General features: G+C 44.8%; 1 protein-coding gene across 1 annotated transcript in view; it reads left to right on the plus strand.

Annotated features, from left to right (window-relative positions):
* Positions 1–23,032, plus strand: part of TMEM132D (transmembrane protein 132D) — an 884,961-nt gene that overhangs the window by 844,613 nt on the left and 17,316 nt on the right. The window lies entirely within an intron of this gene.

Consider the following 23,032-nt stretch of genomic DNA (forward strand, 5'->3'; position numbering starts at 1 on the left):
AAAAAAAAAGACAAATCAAAGGTTGCCTGGAGGAAAAGACACACTAAGAAACCCTTATCGGGACTTGCCTGGTGGTGCAGTGGATAAGAGTCTGCCTGCCAATGCAGGGGACACAGGTTCAATCCTGGTCCAGGAAGATTTCACATACCATGGAGCAACAGGCACCACAACTACTGAGCCCACGTGCTGCAACTGCTAAAGCCAGCATGCCTACAGCCTGCACGTTGCAACTACTGAGCCTGCGTGCTGCAACTACTGAACCCCATGAACCTAGAACCTGTGCTTCCCAACAAGGGAAGCCCCTGCAATGAAAAGCCCATGCACCACAACTAGAGAAAAGCCCCTGCTCTCTGAAACTAGAGAAGGGCTTCACCCAGCAATGAAGATCCAGGGCAGCCAAAAATAAATAAATAAATAAACAATATTTTTTAAAAAATAGGCTCTTATCATAGGTGGTACTCTAGACTGAGGGTCTGTATCCTCCCCAAAATTCATACGTTGAAACCTGGTGCCCAATGTGATGGTGGCAGGAGGTGGGGCCTTTGGGGGTGATTAGGTCAGGTGGATGGGGCCTTTACTTTGGGATTAGTGCCCTTATGAAAGAGACCCAGAGAGTGCCCTGGCCTATTCCACCACATGAAGACACAGAGAAGACGTTCATCTACACAGCAGGTAGTGGGCACCAAATCTGATGGAGCCATGATCTTGGACTTCCATCCCCAGAGCTGTCAGAAATAAATGTCTGCTGTTTATAAACCACCCAGTTTGGTCATTTAAAAACTTTTTGTTGGAATATAGTTGCTTTACAATGTTGTGTCAGTTTTCTGCTGTACAGCAAAGTGAATCAGTTATGTATACACATATATCCTCTCTTTTTTGGATTTCCTTCCCGTTCAGGTCACCACAGAACATTGAATAGAGTTCCCTGTGCTACACAGTGGGTTCTCATTAGTTATCAATTTTATACATAGTGTATATTGTCAATACTAATCTCCCAATTTATCTCACTCCCAAGACTCCTTTCAAGACAGAGAAACCCCTTCCTTGTTCTGCCATGGAGAGGCCCCAGGAATCCCGGGGGTGGCAGGGGTGACCTGGAGACTGAGGACAGTAATGATCTTAGAATCCAGTTGAGATTTTCGATGATCTGTCAGCCAGGGTGGCCTCTGTGTGGGCACTGGCTTTTCTCATTTCGGGATGCATCCTGGATCCCTTCACTTCAGTGGGAGGAGCACCAGCCTGCCCCTTGCTCTACCAGACCACAAGGTGTACATCCAGCTAGCACCTGTGTGATTCAATAGAAGGTCACAGGTCCACCTGAGCAGCGTGGCCCTCATATTTACTGTGCCAACAGGGAGATACTGAGCAGAGTCAGGAAGCAGGCAGAGCACATCCTTGGTCCTCCTATTCCTCTGTCAGCATTTCCCTCCCTCTTCTCCTCTTACATAGACACCTCTGATAAGACTAAAAGGCAGAGCATTGTTATTATACCATCGAGGATGTGTGTGTCCAAGCACAGTTGTGTCTAACTCTTTGCAACCCCATGGACTGCAGCCTGCCAGGCTTCTCTGTCCATGGAACTTCCCAGGCAAGAATACTGGAGTGGGTTGCCATTAACTTCTCCAGGAAATCTTTCCAACCCAGGGATTAAAATGCATCTCTTATATCTACTGCATTGGTGGCTGGGTTCTTTACCACTGTACCACCTGAGAAAATTATGAGGGTGCTTATATACAAATAGTTACTTCTTGTCTTGGCAGTATACTAATTTGCATCATAATTATTCATGCAGCCCTATTTGTGTGTTTAATATTCATTTGTGTGTGTTATATTTACAACTACACAGAAAATGATGTGAAAAAATTTTTAAAGATTTGAGTGTGACTCTCTCTGTGGTTAATAGTGACCATAAGCCCTATAGCCAAAGGAATGAATCACTAATAGTGAATTTTCTAAATGAGGTTGAAAGGGTGGAAGAGGTTCCTCTTTCCTCTCTTGACTCTAGGTTTCAGATCCCAACATGTGGGTCACCCTCAAGATCAGTGTACCTCTTTACAAACAGACAGAGCTATATGTGTAAGAGATTAATCAAAGGGAAGGATAAAGTGGGGAAGGAGTGGAAGTTAGCAGAGTGAGCTTCAGAATGCAGTGAGGATTTGATCCCTATGAAAGGAGAGGGGTAGGAACAGGAAGAGGAGAAGGAGCCTGCCTGCAGCAAATCTCAAAATTCTCAGGCCATTAAGCAGATGACCTGGAAAACTGACACTGGGTCAAAATGGTCATCCTTGTTCCATTACGGTGTTCGAACACTGGCTGGCAGATGCTGGGGGCCCTGCAGGCAGATGGAGTCAGCAAATGACACTCCCGATGGTAGACTCCCACTGAAGGGAAATCTGAATGGCACTCCTCACCACTGCTGAGCATCTGTTCTGCCACCCTCATCAGAGTAGACCCTAAGGCAAACAGGGTTGATAGTTTTATTGTTTGCTGTATGCTTGCAGAAGCCTCAGAACTGCATGTATATTAACTCATTTACTCTTCAAACTGTGCTTGAAGCTGGAACCCTTCACCACTCCCATTTCACAGGTGAGGAAACCAAGTCATAGAGAGGTTAAGTGATTTGTCCGGGGTCACACAGCCAGTGAATGAAGGAGCTGGTATAATGTAAAATACCTGGAACATCTGGATCCAGAACCTAGTGATACTCGACTGCCTTGGGATTTACCCAGAAGGAAAAACTCACACAAACCTTTCCATCATGTAAAAGTTCTGAACAAATTCTTGTTTCTTCTAGCCCTACAGTATTTTCATTATCCTTATTTAAGAGGAATTAATTCTATTTATGCATTCTGATGATAGTTTTCCATCTCTGACAATAGTACAAAGTTTAAGCGAAAAAAGTTGATTCTTGAACTGAAGTTATTAACAGGCAGGTTGAAGCATTTATGGAAAACTGATTGTTTGCAACTTCTTTTGAAATGAATCATAAAAGGAAATGGACTACAGGCCGAGAAGTAGATAGACGTGTGACAAAGCCCGTCCAGATTGTGTTGATGATAGAAGCTTGGTGGTGGGTGTATGAGTGTTTGCTATATGAGTTCATTCTTTTTTGTTTAAAATTTGTCATAACAAATGGTTGAAAACAGCAGGTCAACAGTTTAATCAAAACTGTAAACTGTAGGTGATGTGTGATTGGTAGTCATTCTGTGGGTGGATTGAGCATTGCTGGAGTTTGGAAAATAGTACAGTTGTGAGTGATGGCTAGAGAGGTCCTCCCCCAAATGGTAGAGGAGACAGAAAAGTCTGCACGAACCAAGCAGCTCAGGCTTTCCCTGGACCTGACTGGGGGTTGGGGAGCTCCAGCTTCAGGGGGAAGGGGAGCATTAACCTGACCAGTGTGGTCTCCCCTCTTCTGGCGGACATCACAGCTGTCACTCAAACAGACTGTCCAAGGCTTTGAGATCTGAGCCATCTTCCCAAACCCAGTAATGCTGCCAAGAACCAGATCAGGATGTGAGACAAGCAGCCTGAGTCACGCCCACCTGCCAAAATCAGAGCCGAAATGAACTCACAGAAAGTTTCCTCGAAGCCACACAGTCTAAGGCAAACACAGGGTCGCAGGAAGGACCCCTGGAGAACTTATGGCATTTTTGTGTGGGAGACGATACGTGGGGCTTCCTTGGTGGCTCAGACAGTAAAGAATCCGCCTACAATGCAGGAGATCCAGGTGTGATCCCTGCGTTGGGAAGATCCCCTGGAGGAGGGCATGACAACCCATGCCAGTATTCTTGCCTGGAGAATCTCCATGGACAGAGGAGCCTGGTGGGGCTACAGTCCATGGGGTCATAAAGAGTCAGACACGACTGAATGACCAAGCACAACACGGATGGTACATGACGCCCAAGCATGCGAGGTAGGTATCAATACATTCTGCAGCAACACGGGGTCAGGCTAGACTTTCAACTTCAGGAAAAGCTGCCTTACCTGGGGTAAAGATATAGGGGATGCCAGAGGCTTCTGGATTTGTTGGTGATCAGCCTGAGTTTTCATAGTTTTAAGTATTAATAAATGTATGCTCTTCACCGTGTTCCTGACCTGCTGTAAGTGCCATGAGGGCACCATGTGACTCTCCATCCCTGTGAAGTGAATACCAGCTCAGATGAGGAGCAGAGAGGGGAGGGCACTTGCTTGTGATGCCAGATCTGTGAGTGGGTGCAGAGTCCCCACTCTGCCTGTCTGTACTGCTGCCCTCTTTGGGATGTTAGTGGGATTTCTCCCCCTAAAAGTCTGAAAAGTCATCGGGAAAACTAAGAAAATCTTCCCGTTCGGTGACTGGTAGAGAGTCCCTTGGTTCAAGGGTATAAACGGTCTGGTTTGCGTTGATTACTCCCTTGCTTCTGGAGCCATGCCCCTCAACATCTGTTATGCTCTGCATCCACACCTCTTTTAAACATCAAAGGATGGTTCTTTTTCTTTTAAAAAACAAACTTTTATTTTATATTGGAGTATAGCCAGTTAACAATGTAGTGATAGCTTCAGGTGGACAGCAAAGGGACTCAGCCATACATATACATGTGTCCATTCTCCCCCAAACTCCCCTGCCATCCAGGCTGCCACATGACATTGAGCAGAGTTCCCTGTGCTGTACAGTAGGTCCTTGTTGGTTATCAATTTTCAATACAGCGGTGTGTGTATGTCCATCCAAACTCCCTAACTATCCCCTCCCACTATTCTTACCCCTACTGCCAACCATAAGTTTGTTCTCTAAAGTCTGTGAGTCTATTTCTGTTTTGTACATAAGTTAACTTGTATCATTTCTTTTTAGATTTCACATGTATGGGTACCTTATGATATTTCTCCTTCTCTGTCTGACTTATTTCACTCACTATGACAATCTCTAGGTCCATCCATCTTGCTGCAAATGGCATTATTTCATAAAGGTTGACTGATTAAAAAAAAAAAGTCTGTATGGTTTCAGGAGCAAGAGTGGGCAGTTCTATTTGCTTGTAAATATTAACCAAAACATATCCTACACAGAAGCCCCAGAAACCCTGTGCTTTGCAGCTGCCAGAATGACTGCAGGGGATGCCCAGCACATTTAGCGTGGGAGGACTCATCACCGGAAAAGAAATTGACCTAGAAGAGTCCATGATGCATTTGGCATAAGGACCAGTGATGGGATGACTTAATATTGTTTTCCGGTGTTATAAAGTCAAGAACTGCCTTCTGGAGTTGCAGTGTATGTTTGAATAGGTTGTGCACTGCAGAACTCTGGGGGGAGGGTGTCATTCACATGGATGCCTTGGTTTGAAGAGTACCCCCTCCTCTCCTTCCTGAAGAAAAACTCAGAGCAGTGACCTGGGTCACACCTGGGCACCCTCTGCCAATAGAGGGGCCAGAAGCAGCCACTTCCTGATATCCAGAGAAGGGGACAGAGATGGCTTCTTGAATGTAAACAGACCATTTCGTGGTTGCTTCGTGCCAATCACATCGCAAAGGAGGAGGTCAGGATGAGAGTGATGGAGAGAGGATGGCCATTAATAGGAAAGCTTTGCCCTGTTCCTGTTTGCATGGAAGAGAGATGTATTTTTTTCTCTGCAGTTCCCAGGAGCTTCTTTTTCTTTCTTTTCCTGCCACCCAAACATAAGGCGCACAGAGTGTTCCACCTGGCCCATTCCTCCACATCCCCAGAACTTGGTGAATGAAAATGCACTGTTGTTAACTCCTGTGCCCACGCACCCAAAAGAGATGGTCCTCTCCCCCTTATATCCACTTACATCTTCCTTTTGGTCACTGGGACCAGGACAGTAGAAGTAGCCACATCCATCATGGTCATGGAGTGCCGGACATGGACCCAGCAGGTGGCAGTGACTGGGCATGGTCCAAGGTAAAATATTCAGTCTGAAGCCCTGGATTGTGAGAGAGATCCAGGGGTGTTTGGCACATTTGTGAGAGTAGTTTGTTATTGTTCATAAGGATTCAGTTCAGTTCAGTTCAGTTCAGTCACTCAGGGCTTACCAATAGTTAGTAGGCAAACATCAGAGGTAGTAATGTCCTGTAATGTCCAGGACAGCTCTGCACTATAGAAAATTATTCCATACATTCTTGACTTTTAGATGTCCCTCCAAACTAGGGGGTGAGGAACTGTTATTATCTGTACAGTAGCTTAGTACACACAACCGGGAATTTCTCAGTAATGCGAACTCAGGGTAAATCAAAAGAATACTTGGACTTCCCTAGTGGTAGAGTGGTGAAGGAGCCACCTGCCAGTAAGGGGATACAGGTTCAGTCCCTGGTCTGGGAAGATCCCACATGCCAAGGGACAGCTGAGCTCGTACACCACAACTACTGAAGCCCGCATACTGACTATAGCCCATGCTTTGCAACAAGAGAAGCCGCTGCAATGAGAAGCACCATGACTAGAGAGTAACGCTTGCTCGTTGCAACTAGCAAAAGCCCTACATACAGTAATAAAGACCCATCAGTGCCGAAAATAAATTAATGAATTTTTTTAAAAAAAGAATATTTTGTGTTTGTTTGTAACTTTACCAAGAGTGTGCCTACCAGGGAAAATTTCCCCACCAACCACTCCACCTTCTGTACCAGAACCCTCATAGCTGTAGCATTTATGATGGCTCGATTGAGGGGGGGAGAAGAGGGAGAATCTGCCTTCTCTACATTTCCTAGAGAATTACACTTAAGAAGGTACTTGTTGAAATGTGTATCATTCTATTATAAATTAATTTTTATTTTACTTGATATCCAGTTAGGGCATATATTTATCTTAATAACAAGATCTTGCAGATGGGTTACATTATCTGTGAATTCCACTTTGGAATTTTGAAGGCGTTATAAAATATTCATTGAACAATGGAGGTATTATGTCTGATAAGGTTGAAAACCGTGGTGTTAGGAAGTGTGTGCTTTATCTTAGCTGCAGTTAAGACTTTCTTGCAAAGTGGTTCTCTTTTATTTATTCATTCAACAATTCTGTCTTGTGTACCTATTATATACCAGGTCCAATTCTCGGCACAGTGGATACAATGGATGAACAGGCCATTAGTCAGAATAGGTTAGATGATGCTGAGATAACAAACAGCACAGGAAACTCGGCAGGTTTTCACTGTTGACTTTTCCTCTCACTCTCAGAGACAGCATCTGGAAGCTCCCCAGGGGAAGTATCCTTTATGGAGTAACACCACAGCCTCCCAGACCACTTCCACTGGGGGCACTTGCATCTTGGGACTCCCAGACAGGGAAAAGGACTCAGAGAACGTACACTGGTTCCTAAATGCTTCTGATCAGAAGTAAAACACATTCCTGCCTTATTGGCCAGAGTAAATCTCACAGCCATGCTTAAGTCAAGGAGGTGGGGAGTGTCAGGAATGAAAAGAAAAATGAGAACTAGAAACAAGGTCTCTACCTGTATTACCCAACTTGGGTCTGGCTGCTTGCTGCTCAAAAATCAACACTCGAGAGAAACAAATTTTGGTAGAAAGGAAAGATGCTTTTAATCAGAAAGCCAGCAATCTGGGGGAGATAGTGGACTCAGTGTCCCCAAAAACCATCTTCGAAAATTTTACTCAACAGTGAAAGCTTTTAGGTAATATCCAGATAGGAGGTCAGAGATGTAGCCATCCCTGACTGTGTGCAGACTTGTCTACTCCTTATGACTCTTTTTAGATGCTATGTTTTTTTTTCTAATCGGGGTATAGTTGCTTTACAGTGTTGTTAGCTTCAGGTGTGCAGCAAAGTGCATCAGTTATGAAGTGAAGTCAGAGTCGCTCAGTTGTGTCTGACTCTTTGCTATCCCATGGACTATACAGTCCATGGAATTCTCTAGGCCAGGATAGTGGAGTAGGTAGCCTTTCCCTTCTCCAAGGGATCTTCCCAACCCAGGGATCCCACATTGTAATGGATTCCTTACCAGCTGAGCCACAAGGGAAACCCAAGTTACACATATACAAATATTCACTCTCCTTTAGATTCTTTCCCCATATAGGTCACTACAGAGTACTGAGTAGACTTACCTGTACTATACAATAGGTCCTTATTAATTATCAATTTTATATGTAAAATAGCCTCCCACTTCTGTTTTATATATAGTGGCCTTCCCACTTCCCCACTAGTGGTAAAGAACCTGCCTGCCAATGTAGGAGACATAAGAGATGCAAGTTTGATCCCTGGGTCTGGAAGATCCCCTGGAGGAGGGCATGGCAACGCATTCCAATATTCTTGCCTGGAAAATTCCATGGGCAGAGGAGCTTGGCGGGCCACAGTCTGAAAATTAGTGTGTATCTGTTGAACCCACACTCCAAATTTATGCCTGCCTGTCTTTCCCTTTTGGTAACCATAAGCATGTTCTCTATGTCTATCGGTCTATTTCTGTTTTGCAAATAAGTTCATTTGTAAAGCCAGAGCTTGGAGGAGGGCATGCTGGCTGGCTAATGCTCTTGTCTTTGAAGAGGTGTGATGAGGCTGGTTCTGGAAATGTTAAAGGAGCTGTGGGCTGGATGCCCCAGAGGAGGCACAGCTGCTACGGCCTGAGGCATTGCTACAGTGATGCTCACAGGTCCAACAGGAGACAGGACAGGCTCCTGGGAAGAAAATAGGAAGGAGCCAGCTTTTCCTCCACCAGCCTGGAAGTTGCCTTCTCATCATCTTATTGGCTAAACCTATGAAAGAGCACAGCTGACTTTACAGAGTCCCGGAACAGGACATGGCAGAGCGAGCTTGAGCTCAGCGACAATAACCACCTTCCAAAACATTTCATTTCTCAATGCGCTGATCTTCACAGTCTCCTCTATCTCGTTTTCACAAAGCAGAACTCAGCACCTGCTGGTCTCCTGTGCTGTGTTTTCTCTTTTGTGATTATTGAGTATTGAGTGTGCTGTGAGACACAGGCTCTGTCCTCCCAAGACCTGGCTTTGGTTCCATGAGTTCCAGAGACCATAAATAGAAGACGGATCCTTGGACCAAACACAAAACCTCCATCAACTCCCTGTTCACTTGTGCTGCTGCTTCAATGTCGAGTATGTTGTGTGATCCAAAAGAAAAGAAAGGAGCGGTGGTTTCCAGAAGTGGGCTGCAGTGTTTGTATTCAAGGGCTATTAAAAGGTATTTAGGAATTTCCCTGGGGGTCCAGTGGTTAAGAATCTGCCTTGCAGTGCAGGGGACGTGGGTTCAATCCTTAGTCAGGGGACTAAAATCCTACATGCTGCAGAGCAACTAAGCCCACACTGCAACTACTGAGCCCATGTGCTCCAGAGCCTGAGTCCCGCAGCTAAGATCCATCAAAGTCAAATACATGAATAATTTTTTATAAAGGTATTTAAGGAGAGGTTTAGCAAGAGAGGGAAACAAAACTCAACAGCTGGTAGCAAAAGAAGCATTTGTCCATTTAGAGATTTAAGGCTTCCAATTTCCCCTCTTTATCTATATTTCATCTGTGTGTGTGTGTGTGTGTGTGTGTGATTAATGATGAATGTGTGTCTATACATACCCCAGAAAGAGATGGGTCAGAGTCTTTCTAGACGCGTGGCTCTTGACAGTTCACTGGTTTGACTCACAAATACATCACTGGTTTACTTTTCTGTGTTCTTTGGTGATGAGGATGGAGTCAAGAGCTCCATCAGTCGGACCAGAGCTTCTGCCACCCTTGTAGTCTCACATCCAAGGCCTCCACTGCCCTGAAGCTGGCCTGTTCCCATGTCCATGCCATTCTATGGGGAATGAAGGCAGCGACATTGATCCACAGACTTCATCACTTGCGCAGGGTGAGGTTGCATGAGGTTTATGAATGACATGCCCAGAAGACCGGCTCTTGCTCTGTGTTTTTATAAGCATTGTTTGTATTTACTGATTCTCATTTATAACCAGAAAGTTGCCAAAGGATCTAGGTTGCCATCAGCATTTCTCCTCCGATTTCTCACTGTCAGTACAAATGCTGTTCTCTCTGGAATAGCTCTTTCTTGATAAATGGATGGAAGGACTGCACTGATGGGGCTAAGGGGGAAAAACAGCATGAGATGATGAAATGAGCAAGGACACCAGGGCCAGGGAAACCTTTGGATCAGATCTCGTATCTACAGTTTAATGGCTGAGCAACACTTGGAAATGTATGTGATTCTTCATGGCCCTGAAGGCTTCCTCTTTCAGACAGTTCTCTCATCTGGAAAACTGAGTTTGAAGTCTGGTAGCATCGCTGATTCTCTCCCTCTTGTGATGTCCTCTCTTTTAGGGATTGCCAATCCAATGCTGGTGGCAAGACAATAGGGGGTGGTGGGACCCCATGAACCGGAGAGTGCTGGGGACAGAGGTGCATGGGAGTTGGCTTGTAAATCTAGCACGACTCATCCTCGCTCATCTCTTCTCAAGTCTGCATCCAGTGACTTTAGGTTGATAGCGTAACATCAGGAGCATTTATGCCATGGAAATCACACGCTATAAATAAGGCTTGTTTTTATTTCACAGAGAGCCGGTTGTTACACTTACTAGCACACCACTGCCTGGGGACACTGTTTAGAAGACCACTGCCTAGAGGGGGTGTGACTCGGTGTTGGCAGCTTGTTAGTCTTCTAGGGACAGAGTTTTGATTCTGTTATTTTCTAGCTTACATAAATATTTTCAAGGCAAATAAACAATCTATGCCTCAGTTTCCTCATCTGTAAACTGGAGATAATAATCATTCTTCAGTTCAGTTCAGTTGCTCAGTTGTGTCCGACTCTTTGAGACCCCATGAATTGCAGCACGCCAGGCCTCCCTGTCCATCACCAACTCCCAGAGTTCACCCAAACTCACGTCCATCGAGTCAGTGATGCCATCCAGCCATATTATCCTCTGTCGTCCCCTCCTCCTCCTTCCCCCAATCCCTCCCAGTATCAGAGTCTTTTCCAATGAGTCAACTCTTTGCATGAGGTGGCCAAAGAATTGGAGTTTCAGCTTTAGCATCAGTCCTTCTAAAGAATACCTAGGACTGATCTCCTTTAGAATGGACTGGTTGGATCTCCTTGCAGTCCAAGGGACTCTCAAGAGTCTTCTCCAACACCATATTTCAACAGCATCAATTCTTCGGCACTCAGCTTTCTTCACAGTACAACTCTCACATCCATACATGACCACTGGAAAAACCATAGCCTTGACTAGACAGACCTTTGTTGGCAAAGTAATGTCTCCACTTTTGAATATGCTATCTAGGTTGGTCATAACTTTAATCATTCTTACCCAGAGGCAGATCTACTGTGAAGCTAATGCAGCTTAAGCTTGATGGCCCCTCCCTTACCTGGGCTCTCTTCCAAGACCCAGCACAGATTAAATGATACAAATTAATTTATTTATAAAATTCTTTTTTTTATTTATTAAAAAAAGAAGTAGACCCACAGACATTAAAAAAAAAAAAAGTTTGTAGTTACCAAAGGTGAAAGTAGGGACAGGGATAAATTAGGAATAAACTAAGAATTTGGAATTAATGGCTCAGTGGTAAAGAATACACCTTCAATGCAGGAGTCACAGAAGACATGGGTTTGATCCCTGGGTTGGGAAGATCCCCTGCAGCAGGGCATTGCCGCCTACTCCAGTATCCTTGCCTGGAGAATTCCAAGGACAGAGGGGACTGGCGGGCTACAGTTTATGGGGTCGCAAAGAGTCGGACACAACTGAAGTGACTTGGCATGTATGCACGTAGGAATTTGGGATTAACAGATACACACTATTACATATAAGACAGATAAACAAGTCTGTAAGCATGGGAAACTATATTCAATATCTTGTATTAACTTATAATGGAAAAGAATCTGAAAAGGAATACATATGTGTGTATATATATATATATGTACACACAACACATATATATAATATATAAAATAGAATCACTTTGCTGTAATCCTGAATCATTGTAAATAAACCATACTTCAAAAAATTTTTTTGAAAAGAAAGAAAAGAAATTTTGTATTCTTTTTGTTTTAATTTTTATGGAAGTATAGTTGATTTACTATCTTATATTAGTTTCAGGAATACAACAAAGCAATCCAGTTTTGTTTATATGTGTGTGTATTTGTATGTATATGTATATTCTTTTCAGATTCTTTTCCATAGTAGGTTATTATAAGATTTGAGTATAGCTCCCTGTGCTATACAATAAGTCCTTGTTGGTTATCTATTTTATATATAGTAGTGTGTATATCAAAAGTTCAGTGGTGTTAGTCACTCAGTCATGTCCGACTCTTTGCGATCCTGTGGACTGAAGCGCTCCAGGCTCCTCTGTCCATGGGATTCTCCAGGCCAGAATACTGGAGTGGGTAGCCATTCCCTTCTCCAGGAGATCTTCCCAACCCAGGGATCAAACATGGATCTCCTGCATTGCAGGCAGATTCTTTACCATCTGAGCCACCAGGGAGGCCCAGTGTGTACATGTTAACCTCAAGTTCCTAATTGATCTGTTCCCCTCCTTTTTCCCTTTGGTAACCATAAGTATATAGAAATTTTGTATTCTTAATTTGCAACTCTTCAGCAATGAGGCCTCCCTTTCTGCTCCTCTGTTTATGTAGAAGATTATCATAAGACGTAAGTGAATGTATGTAAGTTGGTTAATGCAGAGCCTGGAATGTCAGGGGACATTCAACTTTAAGGGATCCAGTATGTTATTTTCTTCTTTTGTGTGTCATTTCTCAAGGACTCTCTATTCCTTATCAGTTCCTGGAAAGCAGGAACAAGCAGAGCTGCATGCAGTTCTCAGGACTGAGATCATGAGAAGGGCACCTGCTTGGATTCCTTTCAATGACCCCCTTCAGTGACCCCCTTCATCGACCCCCTTCAGTGACCCCCTTCAGCAACCCCCTTTAGTGACCCCCTTCAGTGACCCCCTTCAGCGACCCCATTCAGCGCCTCCCTTCAGCGACCCCCTTCAGTGACCCCCTTCATAGACCCCCTTCAGCGACCCCCTTCAGCGACCCCCTTCAGCGACTCCCTTCAGTGACCCCCTTCAGTGACCCCCTTCAGTGACCCCCTTCAGTGACTTTTTACTTAAAGGTAATCTATTCAGTTATACCCCTCTTACTCAGGATGTGGAATGCTTTCTGGCCCTTTGAAGATTGTTATTTGCTTGGCTTTGTTTTTGCTCAATTTTTTTACTGCCTAAAGCTTCCATGTATGAAGATACATAAACATGCGTTTCTGCAAATAAAGCACCCTTGTTTCACTCGAGACTTGGGTACCCTGCGTCCTTCTCATCGACTCCAGTCCCCAGGTCCTGGTCTACAAAGACCGTGACACTGGAATGTATCAATGTTAGATCTTTTGGCTTCACAAGTCTCAATGAAGAGTTGTAACCAGTGAGGCCAGGCTAAGGAACCGAGCTCTGAGGCAGACAGGGCAGTGGGGCAGAGCTGATGAGAAACCAAGGCACCGGACAGCATTTATATAAGGGGAAATCTGGAATTTCCGACACAGTGGGATGTGGTGAAGCAACGTGCTGAACACATTGGGGGTGGAAAGCCAGAACAAAGATTCTGTGCTCCTGAGACATTATCTATGAGAACCAAGAGAGCAGGCTCTCTTAGGCATGTGATACAACCAGAACAGGATCCACACTGATGGCGGTCCTGGGTTCTGAGAACAAAGAATTGGAAGGCACATCTTGGTTCAAGGCCAGTTTCTCGGTTTCCACACATACTTTCTTGTTCTGGTTATCTGCACAACAGACCACAGTTCTGTGGGTTGACTTGGCACAGTGGAGTGGTTTTCATGACCTCATGTGGTTGCTATCAGTGGCTCCTGGGTGGACCCAACTGAAGGTTGAACCAGACCAACATCCAAGGTGGAGCACCCATGCACATAGCAACTGGTGCTGGTGGTTAGCTGGGAGCCCAGTGTTAGCTGTAGATGGGAGAGTCCACAGGTGGCCTTCCACCTGGCCTAGGCTTCCTAGGATATTGGCACATGACTTCTGAGGGGGAACATCTGAAGGGCAAGTATTTCAGGAACCATAGGTGGAGGGCTTCTCATGACCTGGCATCAGAAGTCACAGGTTACCACTTGTGTCACATCCTGTAAGTCCAGAGAGTCACTAAGACCAGTCCAAACTCAAGGAGAGGAATTGGATTCCACCTCTTCTGTGGGGTACAGTGAGGCCCCATGGGGAAGAGCATGTGAGCTGTGAGAAATTGTGGCCACCTTTGGGAATACAATGTACCACATTCCCTCGCATCCCTGAGTCTCAAAGTTCTCTACCCAGGAAAAAAAAAAACAAATCAGTGTCATCACATCAACCTCCCAGGACTGCTGGGAAAAGCAGAAGGACCTAGTGGAATTCCCTAGGGCAAGCTTCTCAGTTTGCACTGAAGCCAAGCATGCACTGCAGCACAGGGAGTGTGCACAAGGACATTCGTTACCACATGGTTTTAAAAAGCAAAATGTAGAAACATGTGAATGTTTCTTAATTGAAAGAGTACCCCCCTCTGTACACAGTTGTACAATCTGTGACATAGGGCCTTGTGATGCTCAAAGGAATCATTTAGAAGTGCTCAAAATGACAGTTCTTCTCTGAGGGTGACTTTTCAGCCCAGGGGGCATTTGACAATGACTGGAGACAATATTATGGTCATAACTGGCATGTGGTTATTGGAGATCAGGGATGCTGCTAAACACGCTAGCATGCCCGAAACAGCCTTTGTAACAAGAAGTATCCATCCCCAGATGTTGCCAGTGCCAAGGCTGGCACAGGCCAAGAGCTCCTTGCATGGGTTGGTATGAAAGTTCTTTTCTATCAGAGTGCTGATTGGCAACTGTGAGAAAACAATGGTGACCCAGACCACATGGGGTAATTTCAAGAACAAAGAAAAGAGAACGTTCACTGAATGTGTTATTCCTTCTGACCCAGGAAAGAGGGAAAGTGAGAATGTAGCGTTGTGTAAAAATGTTCTGTTTTGAGTTAAAAATAACAGAGCTTCTTGGGAACTTAAATTTAGGGTTTTATTAATGGAAGAAAAATAGGATCTAACATAAATGATTCCAAAAATGTGAAAAATATCCCTGTTCAAGAAGAGGTTCATTGTGGTGACATGGAAGGGACCTCAGATGCTCCATCCAAATAGGGCTCTTGGAACCAAATAGGACCCTACAGGACCTTCCTGGGGGAAGACTCCACCACATCCCTGGCCTCTTTGTAGAAAAGCTTTAGTCTCCTAGTCTTTCCCCAATCTCCAAAGAACAAATTTAATCAGAGAAGTGAGAAAAATGTAGAAACCAAGGAAAGCAGTCAAGCAAGACAGAATAATAATGGTTTATCCATAAAGCAAGTCAATGACCTTTAGTTCCTTCTCAAGGGCTAGAGATAATATCTTGAGCCATTTCCTTGAACCGTATCCTTACTAAAATCCCCACCAGGTGGAAAAAGTTGACTGTATGCTAACTACCAGCACATAGACTCCAGACCTGTTAGAGCCATAAAATTGATGAATGAAATTCCTGAAACACCACCCTGTTACCTAACGACCCAAGCAATGTTCACCCTCGTAACCTTCACCCCTCATGTTGTTCTAAAAACCTTTTCCTACAAGCTATCAAGATGATCAAACCAGTCCATTCTAAAGGAAATCAACCCTGAATATTCATTGGAAGGACTGATGCTGAAGCTGAAGCTCTAATACTTTGGCCACCTGATGTGAAGAACTGACTCATTGGAAAAGACCCTGATGCTGGGAAAGATTGAAGGTGGGAGGAGAAGGGGATGACAGAGGGTGAGATGGTTAGATAGCATCACCAAAGGACATGAATCTGAGCAAACTCCAGAAGATAGTGCAAGACAGGAAAGCCTGGCATGCTGCAGTCCATGGGGTTGCAAAGGGTCAAACTCTAATTATTGAATAAACAATAACAACACCAGGCACCTCCATCCACCTGAGTGTCAGCCTCAGGACCTGCATATACTCCCTGCCTTGGCTCTTCCTCCTCCAGTGTGTTCATGTAGAACTTTTCTCTTGGCAGAAAGGTGTCTATTATACATTTATAGACACCGCTGAGGTAGACAAAGTTGTCTCCCAATAAATTAACCAGTGTCACAAGCTTGGGAAATTCTCTTCCCATTAATTAGCCCAGTGTTACATGTCCCTTGGAGAAGGAAATGGCAACCCACTCCAGTATTCTTGCCTGGAGAATCCTGTAGACAGAGGAGCCTGGTGGGCTACAGTACATGGGGTCATGAAGAGTCAGACACGACTGAGTGACTGTCACTTCACTACATGTTCCTCAAGCCCATAGGACACGGCAACTCAGTTTCTCCTCTGAAACATGGGATAATAGCATTTACTAATAGATTTATCATGAGGATTAAATGGAATGATGCTTAACCCAGTGCCTGGCATACAGAAAGCATTCAATAAATATCAGTCACTGCTTTTCTTGTTACTGTTATTATTAATGGTATCATTTTTGTCCAAGATTAACACTAATCTCAGGTAGGTAATGCCTAACTTGAGAATTGGATACAAATACTCCTGCTGACTGTGACTTTTTGCCAAATTTAAAGGGAAGGGGGATGGAATTTTAATATCCTTAGCTCTCACTCTTAAAAAAAAAAAAAAGAAAAACATCAGAAGAACATACGTTTCACCACAAATGTTGGTGATATTTAAATAAGATTTAAATTTGTACAGCATTTAAACAGAAAAGAAGCAAATGGCATTAAATTCACAAAAGTGCCAGATTGTACACACCCAGAGTCAGAAATATTAACCATTTTCCCGTCACGGAACAGTGCAGCTGGCTGGAAATGTATTATGAGAGGAAATGTTTTAATGGATCCTTCCTTCAAATCTTCAGCATTGTAAAGTGGTAGTTAATGAATTATTGGACATGTACAGTCATTTGTATTTAAACAAGAGGGAATGAATAGGTCTTGTCAGCTCACCTAGACTGTCCTATTTCTCTGGTTCAGCTCCTCGGGGAGGAGGAATTAATGCTAGAATTCAGTGGCCAAGGAGATGGAGGGAAAGATGGATATCGAGGTAGAAGGACCAGTTCTGCCCCATCAGCTCCTGTGAGAACACAGTTCAGCTCATCTGTCCTGAGCAGATGCCAAGAAAATGGTCAGGGGCCAGGTCTGCCCTTGGGAAACCAGACTGGTATCTTCCCAACTGACAGTCACCAAGTCTTAGATCAGATTCCCTATAGCTGAGGCACTGTGTGTAGGAGATCCATTGATGAAACCCCCCCCCACCAAGAAATAAGGGAGTGAGGGGTGAGAGGGCAGAACAGGGCAAGGGAAGAGATGGGCCGGGATGGTATATTAGATTCCTGTGGCCACTGTCACAAATGACCACAGGCTTGGAGTCTTAAAACCACACCTTGGGACTTGCCTGTGGTCCAGCAGTTAAGACTCTGCCTTCCAACGCAGGGGGCATGGGTTTGATCATTGGAAAGACTGATGCTGAAGCTGAAACTCCAATACTTTGGCCACCTGATGCAAAGAACTGACTCATTGGAAAAGACCCTGATGCTGGGAAAGATTGAAGGCAGGAGGCAAAGGGGATGACAGAGGATGAGATGGTTGAATGGCATCACTGACTCGATGTACATGAGTTTGAGCAAGCTCCGGGAGTTGGTGATGGACAGGGAAGCCTGGCATGCTGCAGTTCATGGAGTTGCAAAGAATCGGACATGACTGAGCAACTGAACTGAACTGAACTGAAGGGAACTAAGATCTCAAATGCCTCACAGTGGAGCCAATAAATAAGTAAACAAATAAATAAAACTCTTAAAAAACAAAAAAGGACTCTAAAAAAACACAGCCTTCTCTCACAGTCTTGGAGGCCAAAAGACTGAAGTCATGCTCTCTCTGGGAGCCCCAGGGGAGAAGTTGCTCCAACTGCTTTGGCAGTGCAGCCGGCTTTCACTGGCTTGTGGCCACACCGCTGCTCCTCTCCACGTGGGCTGCTGTTCTGTCCATGTCCAGCCTCCTCTGCCTCTCCCAGTTAAGGACTCTGGGACTGCATTCAGGGCCCATAATCCAGGATGCTCTCATCCCCAAATCCTGGGCTTAATTACACCCTTTTTCCATAGAAGGTGACATTTACAGTTTCTAAGGATCAGGATCTGACATCTTTGGGAACCATTATTCAGCCTCCCACGCATAGGGTTCAGGAGACCCTGCTTCCCCACGCCAGCTCTGGAGTTTGAAATGTACTAGAGACGTTGTCCTGAGGTGTGTTCGTACAGCCAGTGGTTGGCCACAGGCTGCCCAGGGGATAAGCAGGGGTGGGAAGACCCCACCCTCACCAGGCATCTCCCACCAGCCAGAGGAATTCTCCAAAATTCTCTCTCCCCCGCCTCCTTACTCCCCCCTCCTTTCCCGCCTCCCTCCCCTACTGTGTCACCAAAGAAGAACCAGGTGTGGTTGGCAAATACTTTAGTGATGCCTCCACGCCCAGAGCAAGGACAGGGGCTGGGTATGGAAAACCAGAAGGGCCATTTGCTTTTTTACTGATTCTTTATTCATAAACCTGATACAAGTTTACAAAATTTACTTTAATTTACCACATAAACCTGCAAGGAAAAATGAAGTCCAAAAAGAACCGAACACCAAAGTATGCCGCATGTGCACCTGTCAATGCTAGCCATCAGAATATTAAAGAATTCAATACTGTATTCAGGATTTAGCCTCGGGTTTAAGGAACTTGAACACTTTAAAGAATTGTGCCTTGTCACTTGCTATCTGAGCAACTGGCAATCGTAAGTTTAGACAAATGTAACCAACTGAACAAGAATGCCAGAAAATCTTCTTCTACTGTCCTCAACCAAAACAGAAAAAAAAAAAAAAAAAGAAATTAAACATGATAATGCAGAAGTGCCAAGTCTCTCAGATGTGGTTTACAAAGTTAAAAACAGGTTTTTTTCTAGTTACTATCTTTTTTATTTTTTAATTGGAGGAAAATTGCTTTCCAATGTTGTGTTGGTTTCTGCTATACAATGATGCAAATCCGCATTAAGTATACATATATCCCCTCCCTCTGGAGCCTCCCTCCCCTCCCCCCACCCCTCTAGGTCATCACAGAGCCCCAGGCTGGGCTCCCCGTGTCATACAGCAACTTCTCACCAGCTATCTGCTTTACACATGACCATGTATATGTGTCGATGCTACGTTCTCTGTTCATCCCACTCTTTCCTTCCCGTCCTGTGTCCACAAGCCCATTTTCTGTATCTCTGTCTCCATTCCTTCCCTGCACAGGTTCATCGATATCATTTTCCTAAATCCCATATAAATGTATTAATATCTGTTTTTCTCTTTCTGACTTACTTCACTCTATATAACAGGCTCTACATTCATCCACCTCACTATAACTGACTCAAATTCATTCTTTTTTATGGCTGAGTGATATACCATTGTATATATGCACTACATCTCCTTTATCCATTCATCTGTTGATGGACATCTAGGTTGCTTCCATGTCCTGGCTGTTGTAAACAGTGCTGCAATGCACACCCAGGTGTGTATTAATCGCTCAGTCGTGTCCAACTCTTTGTGACCCCATAGACTGCATAGCCTGCCAGGCTCCTCTGTCCATGGAATTTCCTAGGCAAGAATACTGGAGTGGATAGCCATTCCCTTCTCCAGGGGATATTCCCAACCTAGGGATCGAACCTGGGTCTCCTGCATTGCAGGAAGGTTTTTTACTGTCTGAGCCACCAGGGAAGCTCGCACACTGGGGTACATGTCATCTAAAAACTGAGTGGTGAAGCATAAGAAACACTTTTGAACTTTGTAACTTGATTGCGCAGGAGGGAAAAATGCTGCTTCTGGATTTCTTTTTAAAAGTACTTAATAACTAGAGTTTACTCTTAAATCAAACTTACAAACCTCTTATCAAATGCAGATGCTGTCCTTATTCATTGATGTAAACACACACACACACACACACACACACACACCCCGTCTCTATCTCAGTGCTCAGCCCAGCTTACCTAGCACTCCTGTTCCAAGTCCCAAGCATCAGTTGCCTCCACTCATCTCTACTAAGAGTGACCTTCTAAGTGTCAAACCCTGCTCTCCCTCTGCTCTCCTTCCTTGTCCTTTGTATCAAAGTCTAAATCCCACTTTTCCTCATTGCTTCAGGGGGGAAACACTGAGTTCGTTTGTTTGTTTGTTTGTTTGTTTTTTAAAAAAAAAAAGAACAAAACACATAGACTTCATTTTTTGCGCTCACAGCTTTGGCTAACACACCAAGCATCTCTCATCCACAGGAGAATATAGGGCTTTTTGCCCACAGTGAGCTTCATGCATCTTTTCTTAGAGCCCCTGATTTGACAAAAGGGCCCATAAAATTAAAGTCATGAAACAGCTTCTTTTTCTTTTTCTTTTTTTTTTTAATGCCTGTTTAAATTTTTATTTATTTATTTATTTTTGACTGTGCTTGGTCTTTGTTGCCACACGGGCTTTTCTCTAGTTGTGGCACATAGGCTCAGTAGTGAACTTTAAAGTTCGGTGCCCGAACTTTAGAGCACAGGCTCAATAGTTGTGGTACACAGGCTTAGTTGCTCCAGTGCATATGGGATTTTCCTGGATCAGGGATCGAACTGTGTCTCCTGCATTGGCAGGCAGATCCTTAACCACTGGACCACCAGGGAAGTCCCAGCTTCTTTTTCTGAAAGCAAGTCTTCTCAGTATTTTCTTGCTCCCTCTGTCTCTCAGTCTCTCTGTTTCTCAGCTTACCTCTGGCAGTTCAGCCTCATTCAGAATTGAAAGGCTTAAAAGTGAAAAGCTAGGACTTCCCGGATGGTCCATAGTTAAGAATCCACCTTCCATTGCAAGGCACACAGGTTTGATCCCTGATCTGTGAAGATTCCACCTGCCTCAGGGCGACTAAGCCCAAGCCCCATGACAAAGATCCAGTGCAGCCAAAATAAAATTTAAAAATAAAATATTTACACTTATAAAAGCATCAAAAAGAATAAAATATTTAAAGAAAGAAAATGCCTAAGATTCAAGACTCGGCAGCCCTGAAGATGAAATGTCAGTGATCAGGACAAATGACAGTCAAACTACCTGGGCTGGTTCCATTCCACTTTCCAATCAGATTTCAGTACTCCCACTATTGGCGGACATTTAGGAGGACCACCCACTCCACTCAGAAATGGACCCGGGCCCACGTTTCCCTCCAAGTCACTGACCATCCCCTGGATGCCGAGCTCCCCGTGAGCCTCCCTGGCCCCCTTGTTGCCTCACCGGGAAGATCAAGGAGCCATCATCAGCAATCCTTTCTAAGATGTTTGAACAACCTAGTCTTTTCTGCATTTGCTTTCTTCATGCCCCTCCAAGTGCTGGAAGGAGGTTTACATCCTTTAAAAAAAAAAAAAAACAGACCACAACAGAGCATCCAGGCAAGAGTGATGCCTGTACCGAGGCAGGAGGCAGCTGGGAGGTGACTTGGGTTGAATCTGGTCTTTTCCACTTTCCAGCCATGCGTCCTTTGTGTATGTGTGTGTGTCAGTCATGTCTGACTCTTTGTGACCCCATGGAGAAGCCCACCAGGCTCCTCTGTCCATGGAATTTCCCACGCAAGAATACTGGAATGGATTGACATTTCCTACTCCAGGGGATCTTATCAATCCAGGGATCGAACCTGTGTCTCTTGCATCTCCTGCATCTCCTGCATTAGCAGACAAATTCTTTACAACTAGCGCCACCTGGGAAGTGTCCTTAAGAAAAGGTACTTAATTCTTGGACCTGTGAAATGACAGTAATGGCCCCACCTCCTGGGTTCTTGTGACTGACTAGTAACTGGGACCATATGTGGGAGGTGGTCACCTGCTGGGCTGGGCACATATTAGGTTAGGTGCTCAGTAAACCAAGGGCTTCACTCCAGTTCATATCTTGCTCCAAGTTCAACCAGCCAAGCCCCGAGCAAGGAAGACACCCTCATGGCCTCTGGTTCTGTCCTCCTCTCCCTCTCAGTGTCCATCTCTTGTGGCTTCTGGGGAAAATGACCACAAATCTGATGACTTAAAACTATACATGTGAGACTTCCCTGGTGGTCCAGGGGTTAAGACTTCACCACTCAATGTAGGATATACAGGTTCGATCCCTGGTCAGGGAGTTGGGATGCCATATGCCTGGTGGCCAGAGGTGTAAAAAAGGAAGCAATATTGCAACAAATTCAGTAAAGATTTTTAAAATGGTCCACATCAAAAAATCTTGGGGAAAAAAGCCATGGAGAGGAACTTCCCTGGTAGTTCAGTGGTTAAGATTCTGCACTTCCACTGTAGGGGGTGTGGATTCAATCCCTGATTGGGGGACTAAGATCCCACAAGTCAAAAATAAATAAATAAAAGTTTCTTGAAAACCACACACGTGTATTCCCCCACACGTTCTGATAGAAGAAACCCTTCATCAGCTTCACAAGGTGTCAGCAGGGCTGCACTCCCCCTGAACCCTGAAACTGTAGAGGAGAGAACAGTCCCTGACTCCCCAAATTCCTCGAGATGCTTTCTTTGGGCTCCTTGACCCTTTCCTCCATCCACAAAACTGGCCATGTAGCATCTTGCTTTGGCGACACACAGCCTTCCTCCGCCCGAGGTTCTCAAATCTCCCTCTGCTTCTTTCCTATAAGGACACTCAGATTACATTTAGGGACCACCTGGATAATCTCGGACTTCCTGCTCATCTCAAGACCCTTAACGTCATCAAACCCGTGAAGTCACTTTTGCCAAATAAACTAATGCACCAGTTCCAGAAGTTAGGATTTGGTATCGTTGAGGGCCATCATTCATCCTATCGCACAACTCCAGAACTTTGCCCCAAGTCTTGTTTAGGACGAGCATGGGCTCCCCTGCAGAGCTGGGACACAAAGATGAGGGGACAAGGTGATTTGAACTTGGCTCTTCTCTCAAACGTGGGCAGAGAGGATCCTTCCCATACACCAGCACGAGGTGAGAATGTGGATTCCAAAACCAGACCCCAGGGCTGATTCATGGCTGCTCCTGCCCAGCAGGGGACTGTGGCCAAACTCCTCTACTCTCAGTTTCCTCATCTGGAATATGGGAC

This window comes from Bos indicus, chromosome 17 (assembly GCF_029378745.1).
Source record: "Bos indicus isolate NIAB-ARS_2022 breed Sahiwal x Tharparkar chromosome 17, NIAB-ARS_B.indTharparkar_mat_pri_1.0, whole genome shotgun sequence".
Classification (NCBI taxonomy): Eukaryota; Metazoa; Chordata; class Mammalia; order Artiodactyla; family Bovidae; genus Bos; species Bos indicus.